Source organism: Loxodonta africana, chromosome 11 (genome assembly GCF_030014295.1).
Source record: "Loxodonta africana isolate mLoxAfr1 chromosome 11, mLoxAfr1.hap2, whole genome shotgun sequence".
Classification (NCBI taxonomy): Eukaryota; Metazoa; Chordata; class Mammalia; order Proboscidea; family Elephantidae; genus Loxodonta; species Loxodonta africana.
In genome coordinates this window covers 34,717,946-34,736,174 of record NC_087352.1, presented here as the reverse complement: position 1 = coordinate 34,736,174, position 18,229 = coordinate 34,717,946, and the positions used below count along the sequence as shown (strand labels likewise).

General features: G+C 39.5%; 1 long non-coding RNA gene across 1 annotated transcript in view; it reads right to left on the bottom strand.

The window, feature by feature from the left end:
• LOC135232838 (uncharacterized) overlaps positions 1–16,773 on the bottom strand; it is a 202,799-nt gene extending 186,026 nt beyond the window's left edge. The window contains exon 1 of the long non-coding RNA XR_010323433.1: positions 16,168–16,773. This is a non-coding gene — a long non-coding RNA (uncharacterized LOC135232838). The remainder of the gene's footprint in view (positions 1–16,167) is intronic.
• Between the last annotated feature and the right edge of the window lie 1,456 nt (positions 16,774–18,229).

The window sequence follows — 18,229 nt, the reverse complement described above, 5'->3', positions numbered from 1 at the left end:
ATACACGATATCTATACATATATGTGTATAGACACATACACACACAATGATAATGTTTGATGATTTCAAATTCCTTGTTGCAGGATCCAGTCTAGCTGGTTACAAGCAGAAGAAGATTTATGAAGGGAAATTGGAAATCTCAGAACCATGTGAGGGCCTGGGGAAACAGAATCCAGGCTGAGCTGCCAGGGACACTGCCCAGAATCTCACCAGAGAGCTGGTCACAGAACAGTCACCTGTGCTGCCACCATCACCCACTACACACACAAAAACGTGTTCTGCTGCCTTGTACCTGCCAAGGTGAGTGTCTGCCCTATACCTAGTTGCTCCCGTGACTCATTTCCAGGTCACAGCCCTTTGGATGCGTTAGACCAGCAGGTGTCAAGCCACACATCTGCACCCTAACATCAAAGACGATTGGCAAGCAAGGTTTCTTTTAGATTCTACATTGGAATCAGACTGTGGAGAGACTTTTAAAAAGAGAACTTTGAGAAACTACAAATGTCAGATATTCTGTACTCCTCTGGAGTGCTTAAAAAAAAAAATCAAACCCGTTGCCATTGAGTGGATTCTAACTCTCAGGGACCCAGTAGAGTATCCCAGGCTGTAAATATTTACAGGAGCAGATTGCCAGGTCTTTCCTCCTGCAAAGCCACTGGTGGGGTCAAACCACCAACCTTTTTTGTTAGCAGCTGAGCGCTTAACCCCTGCTTCAACAGGGTTCTCTTTGGGAATGCTCGGAGCCATGTCAGTCCACCACGTGGGATGTGGGGTCTGAGGATATCAAATTTGAAAATCTGTCTTCACTGCCTAGCGAAGCCTAGAGCTTTGGGTCACACAGGCTGGGGAGAGTAGCTCTTCACATTTGATGAGCTGATGCTTCTTCTGCAATTCTGCCAACCCTGAGCCCTAGGGCAGAACAGGGACACCTTTGTACTCCCTCTGCCACTCCTCCAGAGAAAACTGCCTTGTGTGTGTGCATGTGTGTGTGCGTGCACCCCAACGCCTATGCACCTGTGAGCCCACCCTCACAGCTCTCTGAGAGCAGCGCTGTGTGCAAACAGAAAACTCTTCCGATTTCATTTAATAAAGCAAGTGCTTTTTAGAACTTCAACAACACGGTTCAGAAACAAATAGTTTTTATCCAGTACTAGTGAGCTAGAGAGAGAGAGAACTCCCAAGTTCTCACTAGATCCCAAAATAGAAAAGCAACTTCCCCACGGTTACCATTTGCTGGCTGTGACCTCGGGTAAACAGATGGCATTATTGTTGCTGCATCTGGTATCCAGTAGACACCCACATTCAAGAGGTACCAGCACCGTAGGTCAGGGATAAATATAGCTGTCTATGGATCCCCTCCTGTTTGGAACCTTTCCTTCCAGTGAAGATGGAACATTCGATGGGGAAAGTAAGAGACACTTACCCCATACGTAGCCCACACATGCTTTACAGGGGAAAATAAAGACTCTAATTTGAAGTAAGAAAAATCCAACCCTTTCTGAAAAGCATAAATTTAATAGGGGGAAGAGAGAAGTATATTCTTGTTGAGGAAAAAGAAAATCAATTGAACAAGCAGTAAAAGCAGTCCCACACAATATTTATGTAGCTTATTCTTTAATTAAAAAATAGAATTGGCCTCAAACTATGGATTCTTGTGTCCATTTTTGTGCTCACTGGAAGTTTAAATCTAGGCATCTTTCCCCATTTTCAAGTAGCCTTGCCATTGCTCCTCCCACTTCTGTATTCCACTGAATTCAGGGACCCAATTTAGAGCCCTGGCAGTGCAGTGGTTAAGAGCTTGGCTGCTAACCAAAAGACTGGCAGTTCAAATCCACAAGCTGCTCCTTGGAAACCCTACGGGAGCAGTTCCGTTCTGTCCTATAGGGTCGCGATGAGTTGGAATCAACTTGACGGCAATGGGTTTGGGGTTTGGTATCTGTGCTTGGCTGACACCCACCTGAACATTTCCTCATGTTGCCCACCTTCGTTTTCCCTCGCAAAGAAACACATCTCCCCTCCAGGCCCACCCTGCGGTTAAAACCAAACGGATAAGCAATTCACATTAAGGTATTCCTGATGTCTAACAGTGTGACATGGGCTAATCCTTTCAGATTTACTTACTTGTATTTTTATTGAACATTTATGTCCGCTATAGCCCATTGCAAAGTCACTCGTACTGATTTCAGACTCACAGTGGGATGTGGATTCAATGTTTTACCAGGTAATTCTCTGTTCAAGAGGCCAGCCATGTTGGATATCTTGAAGCCTTAGAAATCTTGAGTTGTTTTTTTTTTTTTTATTAATGTTAATTTTTGTTAAAGTATTATTTGCAAATAGTTTTAAAAATTATATAGGTAAATAGTTCTAAGAAGCTTAGAACAAAAACTAAAAACAAAATTCCTTGATCTTGCACTTTATTTTCTCCTCTAGAAAAAACCACATTCAACTTTTCAGCTTTGTCTTCCCCCCAACATCTTTAAACGACACATTTATGCAAAATACTTTTCCTCTGGTTCAATAATTTTCTACAGTATTAATCAAAAATTTCAAAAATTGAGGATTTTAGCCCGGCTACCACTGATGACTGCCCTGACAGGGAACACAACAGTGAATCCCTGATGGAGCAGGAGAACAGTGGGATGCATGTGTCAAATTTTCATAAAAAGACCAGACTTATTGGCCTGAATGAGACTGGAGGGACCATGGAGGTCACGGTCCCCAGACCTTCTGTTAGCCCAAGACTGGAACCATTCTCGAAGCCAACTCTTCAGACAGGGATTGGACTGGACTATAAGACAGAAATTGACACTGGTGAGGAGTGAGCTTCTTGGCTCAAGTAGACATGTGAAACTATGTGGGCAGCTCCTGTTTGGAGGTGAGATGAGAAGGCAACCATTATACTGGTTGAACAGACTCAAGAAATACAGGGTGGAAGGGAGGAGCGTGCTGTCTCATTAGCGGGAGAGCAACTAGGAGTACATAGCAAGGTGTGTATAAGTTTTTGTATGAGAGACTGACTTGGTTTGTAAACTCTCACTTAAAGCACAATAAAAAGAAAAAGAAAAAAATTGAGGATTTTAGTGCATTTGAGTGCTCTTTTTTTCCTTTTCGACACTTCAATGTAATTTTTATATATATATTTTTTGGATTAGCTCAACATTAGTATGTATATTGTTATATAATTATTTATTTATAGCCAAAATACATATTATGGTTAGAGTTTCATTATTACCCAAGCTTTGTTTTACCTAGAGTTAATATGGGTATCATTTTTTTCACCATTTCTTTAATTTTCTTTGAAAATTTAACTCTTTTTACATACAGCTTTTGACAGTTCTGTAAAACCTTCTCAATGCTATTTTCTCATATGATCGAGTGCGTCAAAAAATCCATCAATATCATTTACGTTTCTCTCCATTTACTCCCGTCTGGCCTGGACTAGCTGTTGACCCGGAATCTGCTCTGCTGTCTTTGGTAACTCCATTTTCCCAAAAAAAAAAAAAAAGTTTTTTGTTTTTTTTTTTTTGTTGCAGTCTCTTCCCTCAAGTCCAAGGCGTTCTCTTTTGTAGTTTTTCTGTTTTTGTTTTTTCCTTCATTTTGTCGAAATATGTCTTCCGGTGTTTTCCTGAGAAACGTGTATACGAAGTAAATTCTTGACACTTTTTACATCTCAAAACATCTTTATTCTACCCTGACTCTTGAGCAACAAGGCATTTCAGTACGGGAAGTTCAGGTTGAAAATTAGAATTTCGAAAGTTCTTTTCCTTCATCTTCCGGATTCCAGCGTTACTGCTGAGAAGATAGATGCCATCTTTTTCCCAGATTCTTTGACTTGTTTTTCCCTCCAGACATTTTTTGCAAGTTTTCTTTATAATTTTTTTTATCATTGTTTTTTCTTTATCATTGTTCTGAAATTTTGGATGATATGACCTGAGGTGGGTCTATTTTTAATTCATTATGCTGAGCATCCATTGGGCTATTTCATTCTGGAGACTGATGTTCTTTGATTCTGAAAAATTTTTATTTCAGTTTACAATTTTCCCCATACTTTTCTGTTTACTGGAAACGCCTACTGTTAGATATAGGACCTCTTGAATTGATCCTCTAATTTTCTTCTCTTTTCTTCTGAATGTCTATCTCCATCTGTTTTTATTCTAAAATCTCAACATTTATTAAATATTATATTTAGGCTGTTAAGTGTCCTTGAAAGTTCTTTTAAGTTCTTGTAAGAGTTCTTTGTTGTTTGAATTGTTAAGGAACACCTTTGTGCTTCATGAGTGGCTTATCTTCTTGCACCTTCTCAAAGACGTTAATTATAGCCTCTCTGAAATATCGTTCAGCTTGCTGTTTACTCTGGGTTTCTTTTTCTGTTTATTTTTTCTTGACATAGCCTTTTTCTTCCATCCCTTCTCCCATGTCTGGCTACCCCGTCTCTCTCTTTGTATTTAAGCCAAAGCCTCGAAGTGCTGATTAGAAGTTCCTGGGGCAGGCAGAGCTATAGATTGCTGAATGGAAGAGTGCAAACTGGGTTTATTTTTGTGGAAGGCCCCCGATTGTCAGTGTCTGCAGGTCTTTTCTCTGGCCTGTTGCCATTTCTCCAGAGAAAGTTTCTTGTCCTGGCTATGTTCTGGCACTGGGGGAGGTTTGCCATTCAAAATGCAGACTCGTATTAATGCCCCAGTTGTCACCCAGCTCTGCTCACCTGCCCTCCTCTGAGCTGTGGCCTCTGTCTAGAGCACCCTACCCTATTACTTCCTGCCCCTATTACTTCCTGCACTCCACAATGCCTGGCACTTCCCATTCCTGTGTCTCTCCAGGTCAAGCACGGAAAACTAACCTTTTTCTTATTATTACACCCCACACTTTGCCACTTGAATTGGCCAGTTGCTTCTTTTTTAATTGTTCAGTTTCATTGATGGTGAGCTTTTCTTTTTCTCCTGGTATTTTGGGATGATTTTTGAGAAGAGAAGAGTACAGAAATATCTTTTCTGTGTCATATTAAAACCTTAAGGAAATGTAATTTTTATTGAGCTTTATCTTTATAAACCAGTATAAAATTCATTATTAATCATTTCTAGGTTTTATTTCTTCTCTAAAAGTAGCAAATACATGATTTTTTGGGTAAATATTCATTATATCCTGGTACATGCAGGTTTTGAGCTATGAATCACTTAGTAAATGGAGCTACCGGTCCAAATCAAACCCGTTGCCATTGAGTCGATTCTGACTCATAATGACCCTATTGGACAGAGTAGAACTGCCCCATAGGGCTTCCAAGGCTGTAATCTTTACGGAAGCAGACTGCTACATCTTCTTCCATGGAGCAGCTGGTACGTTTGAAGCACTAACCTTTCAGTTAGCACCCAAGCATTTAAATGGTGCATCAGCAGGGCTCCTTAATGCAGCTACAGAAAAAATTATTTAAGTGACACCTGGTCTCTTAGGCCAACTTATTATCATTAAAATAAATTTTTTTCTAAATACAATTTTTTTTTCTAGTGGAATTTTCCAGAATAAATATCCAGAATAGATCATTCCCAAATGACCTCTAAATCTTATATGAGTAATTTGAGATCTAGCTTTACTGGCAGGTACATTTTAAAATAAAGCATTTCTCTAGCAATAACACCATTTTCCATCGCCATCATGTTGGGTCCACTGTTTTTTGTGTCCTATAAAGTGTGAAAAGTAAAAGGCTTCTGCAGAACTCAGGCCACAGCTCTCATGACATGGCATGAAATAAGCAAATGACCAACAATGTCTAGATGTGGCAGTTCAGATTTGTGTTCTTTCTGTTGGGATTATCAGATTAGTAACAAGTTTTTTTTTTTATTGTGTGTTTTATTTGAAAGTCTAGGATATATTTAGAGATTTATACTTCAGATTACAAATAAATTTCATGGAAAGGATATGCTTTTTTAAATCTTAAATTTCCCATGTACATTCAATTCATGTAACATCAATGTTGTGCTATCTGCTCAGGAAAAAAAAATCAAAGATAAGTGATGTTGAGAAAGAGAGACTGACTCACTACTGCAGTAAGCTATGTGGAGCTTTTTGAGCTTTGCTGATGGAATCTTGGCAAAATAATTCATATTTCAGCATTTCACAGTAAAGAAAGTTTTCTAAGTTTCCTCCTTTTGGGAAAAAATTTATGTAGCTCCAAACTCAGAAAAGATCTTTAACTGAAAATCACTTGCCATTCTTTTCTTGTTTCTATGCAAATTAATATACTGTGGTAATGATGCAATATTTTTAAGATTGTCTTTTACAATTGGAAAAAGTAGGCTTTAGTTGAATGATGTAAAGACAACAAACAGGACATTGCATGTGTGAGTTTCTTACTATCATTACTTTTTCAATATCTGTATCAATCAATTAGGATGTGAAAAAGAAGAATAACAGTCATGTCAAGGTGTATAAAATGGTGAAATATATTTCAAATTGAGTTCAAGTTTGTATTTTGACCTCTATCCTAAAAATGTCTATCAGATTTACTCTATCATGTGGTTTTTATTTTCTCCTCCTTCTACCTTTGGCCACTACCGGAGAACTTAACGAAGGATCAGGAAAAGGCTGGCATCCCTCTACCAATACGAGTTGCCATCAAGCCAATTCTGACTCATGGCGATCTCATGTGTGTCAAAGTAGGATTTTTTCCACAGTTTTCAATGGCACCTTCCAAGGTGCCTCTGGGTGGACTCAAACAGCCAACCTTTCTGTTAGCAAGTGAGTGGGTTAACCATCTGTACCACTTAGCGACTCTGCCATCTAAGTAGGGGAAACTGTTGGCTTTATCCCAACACATATAGGTAGGGGCAGCTGAACGATGCAGGGTGAGAGGCCAACTAAGCACTATCCTCCCACCACCATTCCCAGACCCAAGACGTTAACGTATCAGTCACTCTGCTATATTTCTGGCAAACCTTCAAAAAGAGCACATGAAGCTATTGTGACCTTCAAACAAAAGAGACCATCAGGAAATGGGACACCGGCAGGTAAATGCTGAGCCTTGGAAAAGACAAATAAGAAAAACCAAGAGCAATGGGCTCGTCACTGTGGGATGTTAAAGTACAGCGACCTATATTTTGAACAAGCTCCCTAGGAGATTCTGACCCAGATGGCTGGAAGACCAGTTTTGAGAATCCTTGGTCAGAGCCTGGTCTACTCCAGAAAATGTGGGATGAGAGAAAGGAGTTTGAGGATACAAGGGAGGGAGGGAATAAGGCTGCTGGACACATGGTTGAGGAGGAGGAAAAAGAGAGAAAGGAGCAGAGGAAGGGTGCTCAGGTTTGACACAGTAGCAAAAGAAAAAGATAGAAAAATGGAGCTGTGGTAATGAAAATAAACAAAATTAAATAATTCACAATGTTTTCTGCAGTTGTTCATTTATTATGCAATATTTTGACCTTAGTATTTCATTACTGACCTCAAGATATTAAACCCTATCGACTAAGGACACAAATGCTTGACCCATGCCCAACCTTGAATAATTTTTCTCTTGTGTAATAATCAGGGCTTCTAACCAATTATTATAGCCCAGGTATACTGGGTTATACTGAATCAGAATCTACATTTTAACAAGACCCCCAGGTGATTCTTATGTATAACAAATTTTGAGAACAACTGCTCTACTAGTGGTTCTCAGAATTGGTCCCTAACCAGCAGTATTACCATCTCCTGGGAACTTGTTAGAAATGCAGATAGCAGGGATTCAAACTGGTTCAAAGACCTAGTAATGATCTCTCCCAAAATATAAAAGATTTGTTTAATCTTGTGAAATTAATGGCAAGTGAATGAAACAAACATCAAATTACAAAACTTTCCCAGTGCTGCAATGTATAATGGTCAAAAAGAACTTGATTTAGATCTTGAGAGTTCCTCTTTCTATGCCAGTTTTAACACCCAGTCTTTCCTGGGAACATGGAACAGCAGTAAAGGTGAGGAGTCCTGGCAGAGTGGCCCAGCCTGCCAACAGCAGCACTGAAAGGACAATTGGATCCCCTCAGGCTGAGGTAAGCACCTCATGCCACCCACCTTGGGAGCTCTCCAGATCTCTCAGCACTTACCATGTTGTTGCTGTTACTTGCTGTTGAGTCAGTTCTGACTCATGACTACCTCAATCAGCTGCACTCAGAGATTCTAATTTCCTGAATGGGACAGAGACTGCGGTTTTCAGCTCCAACACCTCCCCTTTCCCCTGCTGAGCCTTACCCACCAGTGCCTAACCTCTGTGCTGGGTTCCCTGCTTGGCAGTAAAATTTACACTCAACACTCAAACTTTGGTCCCTGAGAGTTTATTTCTATTACGCAAAGGTGAGCTTAGAGGTTATCCAATCCAATCTTCTCATGTTTATTTGAATGAACTACCCCAGAGATGCCAGTCCACCTGCCCAGGGTTGCACTGTTAGAAGCTGGCAGAGCAGAAAGAAGAATGCAGACTCCACCCCAGCTCTGCGCGCTTTCCACCAGCCAACATTTTCCTGCTTGTACTTTCTCATGTCTGCCTTATTCAACACATTGCAGAATCTTTGGTGTTCTTCCAGGTGGTTCTGAAGAACACAAAGGCACCAGCTTAATTAGACTGATGTTTTAGATATTGCCTCACTAATTTAATCACCTGTAGATGATATTTAGGGACATGGGAAAACATTAGGCGTCCCTCCTTTGCAGACACGATAAACTTGGCTATGAGGAACTGTGAGCACTGTCTGGCTTCTCCCAAATCAGAACCTGAGATTATGATTCATGTAAAAATGGTTTATTAGAACATGTCCTCAGGAAGACTCAGTAGGGAAGGAGGAACAAGACCAGGAAGAGGAGGAGGCCAAGCGATGGTGTGATGGAATCCCTGCATGGTACACACAGTTAATATGTTTGGCTACCAACCGAAAGGTTGGAGATTTGAGTCTACCCAGAGGTGCCTTGGAAAAAGGCCTGATGGTCTACCTTGGAAAATTGGCCATTGAAAACCCTGTGGAGCACAGTTCTACTCTGACACACATGAGGTCATTATTAGAGTCGACTTGATGGCAACTAGTTAAATAGTGTGATATCAAGAATTTCCCTCAGAGGGTAATGTTGGCTCAGTCCTAGAGGAGCCCTGCAGAGTATGTACACCACCCCTGAGACTTGCCCCCATCAGGGGCAGGGAAGCTGGCATATTGATACCCCACAGTCATAGTCATTGGTTGGGGGGACAGTTAAATCCTCTGGGTCTTCTAGAACTCTATAAATGTGTAGTCCTCCTCCATAGAGATGCCAGTGGTGGCTGCCGGAGTTCAAAACCACAGGCAACAGAAGTGTACAGAAAGGAAAAGGACCCTGAATAAAAAATCCAATGAAATCTGCTTACATTGGTTCTATTCTCACCAAGCACCCTTTCAATTCTAATATGGCCTTTTAAGGAGATTTGCCTGATTTGAGAGAATGTGTATATCAACTAAAACAGATTTCCAGCAACCTCAACAGTATTATCAAAAATCTCTAAATTGGCATCCTAGTTTGTACAAGCGTGGTCAGCATAAGTCTGTCTCACCTATGCTGGACAACACTGAACTTAACACCCCAAGTTTCCTCTAAACCATTCCATGGCTGTTCCATGTTTGAGACCAACTTAACAAACTCTTTTTCTCCAGAGACTAGTCAAATACTCCAAAATACTCTTGTTCGATTTGAACCGTGATGATTGTTCACAACACCTTTTCAAGTTTAGGAGCAATTAAGAAATTGATGCAAAGTTGGGGGAAAAAAATGTCACCCTTGTTTCTGGTAATGCTGAATTGGAGAATGGAGCTTAGCTCTGAGGCCAAAGTTAGTGTGGCTAGTGCCCCTCGAGGTTCGCTTGCCATCTCAGGCCAAGAGGAATATGGACAATGCCTGTGGGGACAGGATCAGTGCTGATGGAAACAAGAGGAACATGGACAATGGCCGTGGGGACAGGATAAGTGCTAGTGGAAACTACAGGGAGGACAGGAAAACACCTGCAGTCTCTAGGTGAGCTGCCAAGAAGGGAAGAACCACGGTGGATGCAAGCCAAGCAACTGAATTAGTCATTCTTTCTCCAATGGGGAAAGACAGGGAGGGGATGGAAAATACAAGCATTGAAGATTTCTTCTCAATGCTTCCCAGAGAACAAAAGTTTCTTTCCATGGTCCAAAGCAGAGAAGTGGACAGATAGAGGAAACAAACAAAAAGAAAAAAAAAAAATATATATATATATATATTACCCAATACTATATATATTTTTGCTAGACTGGCCAAGTAATCCAGTCTAGCAAATTCCCTGTATGTATGTACCGATTTTCAAAGAAAATACACAGTGCTATTGCTAGAGTGGGTTATTTTTTCCTTCCTGATTGGGGAGGTGATTTATTTCTGCAATGCCTCATGTCATTCTTAATGTATAAGTACTATAGTTTGGAAGACTGTGCAAAATCTTTACCAGTAACAGACTTTTCTCTGGATGTCATATAAGGGGGAAAACTCCTTTTCTTTAAAAAAAAAAAATTTAATTGAAAAATCCTAATCATGGTATTTCTGGTTCAGATAAACAGAATTTGAAAACCTCATCTTTATATCCCAGTGGAAGAGGAAAATCTGGCATGAACTTAGCTCAAATGACCAATTTTAGTCTGGAAGTAAAGCTAGCTGCCCTGCTTTGGGTGCCCTATGGCAGCCTGTGATGGCTCACATACCCACTGTTGTAGGGCAGGAAGGCAGACACTTGTAAGGCCCAGAAATAAGTATGAGAAGCTGGACAGAGTACAAGTGGAGAAAACCTATTACTCTACAGTGCAGTGGCTGTAATCAATTGAAATAAAAACAGGCTGCAATAAGAAGAGTGAAGAAGGTGCAGCCCAGACATGAGCTCTGGAAATGTTGCCCACAGGGCCAACACCTGCATCTCTTGACCTGGTTGTATCAGAGAAGGTCATGTGCCATGGAATGCATTGTGAGAGAGGCTTTTCCTCTCACTCCAAAATTTTTTTAAAAATCTAAAATTTTAACTAGTGGTACAACGGTTAAGCGCTCGGTTACTAACCAAAAGTTAGTGGTTCAAACCTACGCAGCTGCTTTAACGGAGAAAAGACCTAGGCATCCGCTCCCATGAAGATTACAGCCTAGGAGACCCTACAGGGAAGTTCTACTCTGTCATATGGGGTTGCCATGAGCTGAAAATCAACTCACTGGCACCTAACAACAACAGCAATCCTTAACATCTCTAGCCAGTGCCTGTGAAGGCATTTCTTTCATTCATTCACTCATTTATTCTTTCATTCACAACATCCCATAACCATAAGCTTTATAAAGGAAAGAATAAACTACAGGTAATTCTAAGAAAAGTCATCAAATGTGTGAAGTTCTTCATTAGCCCCATCTCCCCTGCTCAGCCTTTCGAGAAAGAGGTCCCATGATCCACAGGCCCCTGCCCTCTGCTTCCCACCTGCTTTCTTATCAAAACCTTGCTTTAGGAGATGGCTCAGTGAACTCCTTCTGCTTTAACCCACGCATATTAAGACTAGGTAACGAGAAAGCTACAGCCTTAACAAAGCCCTGAGTGTTCGCATTTTAACCGGGGAAAAAGCCTCAAGCAAAAGGAAGAGCTAAGGGTAGTATTTCGGGGACTAGGTAAAGCAGCTAAGATTTTAGAGGAAAAGGATTCTATGAGGAACTCAAATCAGTTTAGATGCATGTACTCATTCTTGACAATATATAAGATATATACTAAAAAAAAAAAAAAAATTTTTTTTTTTTTTTTTTTTATACTAATGTAGCCATTGTCTATTTAACAACAACAACAAAAAAAAAACCAGTTGGCATGGAGTCCACCTCAATTCATGGTGACCCCATGTGTGTCAGAGTAGACCTGTGCTCCACAGGGTTTTCAACGGCTGAGTTTTCAGAAGTAGATCTCCAGGACTTTCTTCCAAGGCATCTCTGGGCGGGCTTGAGCCTTCATCCTTTGGGTTAGCCTCCAAGTGTTAAACATTTGTACTCCCCAGGGACTTCCTTTTTATTTCCCCTAAAGAACTTCTCTTCTGGAAAGAGCACAGTAAAACAACTTTCCCCCTAGCAGCCACTGTAATGCATTCCTGGCCCGAGAAGAACATCTGCAATAGATTAAGTGCAGACATTTTGTGATGTTAATGTGACCAGAAATAACTAAAAGGCATATAAGCAGATAAAGACATTATTTCCATTTCTAATAGGGACTTAATTCCAGGAGAATTACTAAATACCACCACCACTACCAACAACCCATCCCCATTGCGTCAATTATAGACTCATTTCTAGAAATTGGGAAATGAAAAAGATAAGTCAGCAGCTGAATTATGTTCCATAATTAAAAGTAATACTTTTTGGGGAAGCTGGGTGAAGACTGGGGGCAGAAGAAAGGTTAAATGGCATTTGGTATCAAATTTAAAATAACTGTCACCTCTCCCCTTCAAAGCCTTCAACTCAATGACATAAGAGCCTATTGAAATTCTGCCTCTCGGTGGCAGGATTTGAGTAATATCCCTTTTAACCTTCGCAGGATTGATGGATCACGGTGATGATGTATGGGGATAAATGTGCGGAAGTCATGAGAAATCACCTCACCTTGCACACAGTGGCAATCTCAGGGGATCTACCTAGGCCCTGGGCAGTTAATCACTTCAGACCACACCTGGCTGGATTTATAATGGTAGTTCTCATACTCTAGTTGAGTCCCCCCTCCCCTTTTTTTTTGTGGGGGAATTGTATCAGAGGGATGCCAAGATTCACATTTTCAAATGATTTAAGAGCTTATGGAATAAGTCACTAGAAAAGACAAGATGATTGAGGTTTAATGCAATATTTTTGATAAGTTTGTGCTCTAAAACTTCCCCCCAATCCAAACAGCAGTGGACAATGGCATAGAAAAATGAGTAAGAACCAACATCCAGTCCACATCAGATCCTTTGAGCTACCAGGTTTTCCAGGTTATTCCTCTCTCAGAATGATGAGAATCAATGGATACAAAAATTGCCCTGATTACTAAAGAATACTTGACCCAACCCATTCAATTTTCTGTAATACCTATTTAAGTTATTAAACTACTCAGGATTGGATGAGAACAATCATACCTCTGTTGATACGCTGGCCCCTTTTCTTTTTCAACTAAGTATATAATAATCTCAGTGACATGTATACCCAAGATAAACATCATGTATTAATAAAGGTCATTCCAAGGTTCTCCCTCAGATCAAAAAGCTCAGGCTCTGACACATAATGTACTATGCATCCTAAATTGTCCTGCTTCCCATTGCTTCTGTGCATGAGTCCACCTCAGACACCCACCCTTGATTGACTCTAGATGTGTTCTCATGCTTTTAATTCAACTTTACATGAGAAAAAAGTTGAAAAGGAAGGATTACTTCCCATTCATATTATGATCCAACATGACCCTGATAACAAAACCAGACAAGGACATCTTAACACCACACATGAACACAAATGCAAAACTTCTTAGCAAAATGTGAATCAAAAAATATATATATCATGACCAAGTGAGGCTTATCCCAGGAATGCAAAATTGGTTTAACGTTCCAAAGTCAATCAATAGAGCGCCACTTCTGGGATGACAGCCTGACAAGCTCCATGGACCTACTCCCCAGAAAAACAAGCAAAGCTGGAAAAATCTATTAAAATAAATAAATAAAGTCCCCTGGAAACTTTCTTAAGGGCCTAAAGCACATGAAGAAACATTTATTCCAGAGAAAATTTAAAGCTCAATAAAAACAATAGTCAGTGGTATTATTTGAGCCATGGAGGCTCCTATCCTCCCCTCCCCAGCCCAACCTGACAGAATGTCCACTCCAGGTAGGTGTAGCCAAGAAGACAGGACTCTCTCTCCCCTCAGCTCCTAAGATTTACAATATCTCATCAAGAGTAGCAGACCACCTGTATTTCTCATTTCTGCAACTCCAAAGTGAAAAAGCTAAATCCCTAGTGAGTGCAACTGAGAGGTCAGGCACTCCCTTCTCCACATAGCCCCTACCCATATGATGGAGATTCTACCCCAAGTATAGCAGGCTGAGAATACTGGATTCACCCTCTACCCTATCTTGTTCATAGAGTGGAGGCTGCACACTAGGAAAGGCAAGCTGAGAAGACCAGAGTCTACTGTTCTGCCTAGCTAGAGTAGTAGCTCAGATAATTTGGCCAAGGAGAGGTAGTCCATAAGAAAATATAGCTTTGAAACTCTCCCCAAATGAATGGGTTTTATTTGAAACAGAGTGTGGGGGAAGTTCAAACTTAAGGGTGTTCTCTAAAAAATTGCTGTTGTTGTTAGGTGCCATCGAGTGGGTTCTGACTTATAACGACCCTATGTACTACAGAATGAAACACTGCCCAGTCCTTTGCCATGCTTACAATCATTGTTAGGCTTAAACCCATCGTTGCAGCCACTGCGTCACTCCATCTCATTGAGGGTCTTCCTCTTTTTTGCTGACCCTGAACTCTACCAAGTATGATGTCCTTCTCCAGGGACTGATCCCTCCTGATAACATGTCCAAAGTATGTAAGATGTGGTCTCACCATCATTGCTTCTAAGGAGCATTCTGGTTGTACTTCTTCCAAGACAGATTTGTTTGTTCTTTTGACAGTCCATGGTATATTTCATACTCTTCACCAACACCACAATTCAAACACCTCAATTCTTCTTCAGTCTTCCTTATTCATTGTCTAGCTTTCACATGCATAAGATGTGATTAAAAATACCATGGCTTGGGTCAGGTTCACTTTAGTCTTCAAGATGACATCTTTGCTTTTCAACTCTTTAAAGAGGTCTTTTGCAGCATTTGCCCAACACAATGTGTCTCTTGATTTCTTGACTCTGCTTCCATGGGTTTTGATTGTGAATCCAAGTAAAATGAAATCATCAGACAATGTTCCACTGCTATTCATTAGGTTTTCACTCACTAATTCTTTTCAGAAGTAGACTGCCGGGTCCTTCTTCCTAATCTGTCTTAGTCTGGAAGCTCAGCTGAAACCTGTCTGCCATGGGTGACCCTGCTGGAATCTGAATACCAGTGGCATAGCTTCTAGCATCACAGCAGCACACAAGCCCCCACAATACGACAAACTGACAGACATGTGGGGGAGTCTTTTCCCAAATGAGCGGGTTTTATTTGAAACAGAGTGTGGGGAAGTTCAAGCTTTAGGGTGGTCTCTAAACAATAATTAAGAGCAACAATCTAAACTATAGGCCAGCTAGTTCACCAGGAAAAAAAAGGAAAAAGATAGCTAAGAAAATTACTCGTAAAAGATTCTAGGAAGACCTCAAATCATAGTATACATGCGTGTATTCACTCTTAAGGATATATAATATATATTAATGAAGCCATTGTCTATTTAACAATAAAGAAAGGTGTCATGGAGTCAGAACAAACCTCAAAAACTGGCCTGAAAAAGTACTCCTGTCAAAATTTAATTGAATCAGACAACTGAGCAAATTATGCCCAAGGGCATTATTGAAAACAATAGCACAATCATCAGGTAATTAGTAGACTGTAACAGGCTGCAAATAAAACACCAAATGAAGCAGACAGCTTAACAGAGAAATCAGGAAAAAAGACAGACAAAGAGAGCTCTGCTAAAATCACTGTCATCACAGTGACTGTGCACACACCCAGGACACACCCTCCATGGGGCAACACCAAGACTTCACAATACAGGGGAAACAGGATCTACTAAAATAGCGTAGCTAAGTCATAAAACAAATGTACAAAGAACAACAAAAACAAGCCCTGAGGTGGGGAGAAAAATTGTATCCAGACACTACCTAAACTGTCCAGTTTTGGTAAAAATGTCAGATCAAATAAAGAATATCGATAAAGAGATAAAAATAAAAAAAAAGAACCAAATGAAAATTCTGGAATAAAAAATTATAATAACCTACATAAAAATTTCATTGGGGGGTCATCAGTAGATTTTAACTGAAAAAAGAAAGAATTAGCAAACTTGTAGATCAACAGAAATTATGCAATCCAAAGAACAGAGAGAAAATAGAATGAAGAACAGTGAACATGTTTTACAGGAATGGGGAATACCTTTAAGCATACCAACACACCTGTAATAGGAGTAGCAGAAGGAAAAGAGAAAGAACAAAAACAATTGAGAAAACAATTGCTGAAAACTTACCAAATATGCTGAAAAACAATGATATACACATCCCAGAAGCTCAATGATCTCCAAGTACGATAAATTCAAAGAGTTCCACACACAAACACATAATGCTAAAAACGCTGAAACACGCAGTCAAAGAAAAAAGTCTTAAAAGTAGCAAGAAAAAGATGATTCATCAACTTACAAGGAAGCTCCAGTAAGATTAGCAGCTGACTTCTCATCCAAAACAATGGAGGCCAGAATCCAGTAGAATATACTCAAAGTGCTGATAGGGGGAAAAGGGGACTGTCAATCATGAATCTTATACCCAGCAAAACTCTTTTAAAAATGAAGATGAAATAAATATATTCCTATATAAACAAAACCTGAGAGAATTTTTTTCATTAGTAAACTGCAACAATTACACAATCATTACAATGGCTAAAAAAATTTTAAAACTTACAGTACCAAATGCTAATGAAGATGCAGAGCAACAGGAACTACCATTCCTTGCTGATGGAAATGAAAAATGGTATATCCACTTTGGAAGTCATTTTGGCATTTTCTCACAAAGCTAAACATAGTCTTAGTACATGATCCAACAATCTAGTTTCTAGGTATTTACCCAATTGATTTGAAAACATATGCCCACACAAAAACCTATATTAAAATGTTTATAGAATCTTTATTCATTATAATTAAAATCCAGAAACCATCCAAATGTCCATCAATAAGTAAGGGATAAACAAAATGTGGTAAATCCACACAACGGAATACTACTCAACAAAAAAAGGCATTAAGTATTGATGCATGCTACATCATGGAAGAATCACAAAACCATCATTCTGAACTCTAGAAGCCAAACTCTGAAAAATTACAAGCTTTCCTTTTTATGGAGTTCTAGAAGAAGCAAAACTAAAATAAATCACCAATGGCCAAGGTGGAGGTTGGGAGGACTGTTTGAAAAACTCCACAGGGAAGTCCTTGGAGTGACAGAAATGTTCTATATCTTACTGAGGTGGTGGTTATATTATTTACATATTTTTCAAAGCTAATTCAACCATATGCTTAAATGGAAACATTTCCTTTTATGTATTTATATTTCAATAAAGTTGAGGGAGAAGGAGTCCCTGGGGAGTTCAAAGAGTTAACACGCTTGGCTGCTAACCAAAAGGTTGGTGGTTCAACTCGACCCAGAAGTGCCTCAAAAGAACAGGCTGGTGATCTACTTCTGAAAAATTAGATGTTGAAACCCTTATGGATCACAGTTCTACTTTGACACACATGGCTCATCATGAGTCAGAATCAATTCCATAGTAACTGGCTTTTTTATGCTTCAATAAAGTTGAGGGAAACAAAAAAACTTCATAACAAATAAAAGCTAACAGATGATGAAGAATCAAATAATTTTGATTCTCCATCTTCTTTCAGTGCTCTGAAAAGTTTTGATTTGGTTAGCAATGTGACCACTATTGGTTGGTTTGTCTTGGGTGATACAATATCACCCAATACCTCCTTGGAATACTAAGCAGCTATGGAAATTTTCAAATATTAGATAAAAATCTCAATAAACAGACAGACAACCCACGTTTTCCTTTCTATGATTTTGTCCTTGTCAGCACTAGGAAGATTCTTTAGGACTTGCACTGAAGATCTCAAAGGAAATTGCTGTCATAAATCGATAATGATATCACTTCCTACAAGCAATTTATACTTCTTTACTTTTATGACTGGGGTCTTCATTTCTGCAGAAACTTTCCATGTCATATTTCTCTTAATATTCCTTTGATATTGATGGTGCCTTGTAGTTCTCATAATATTAGCTTCATTTGACTATCCAAACAACAAAAATCAAATAATTCGCAAAGAATCCTGTGTGTTTTCTCTAATAACATAATCCCCCTTTATTGGATTTTGTAGTTCTAGGCATTTGGAAGAATCTAGATTTTCCATGAATATTTATTTACCATCCAGATTAAGTTATCAACTAAATTCAGCCTCTGTGTCTTACCAAGAATGTAACAAACTTTTTTTTTTTGACCTTTTCTTTCTCAATTCTTGTTATCTCCTAAGAAACTTTCTCCCTGTTATGTGAATT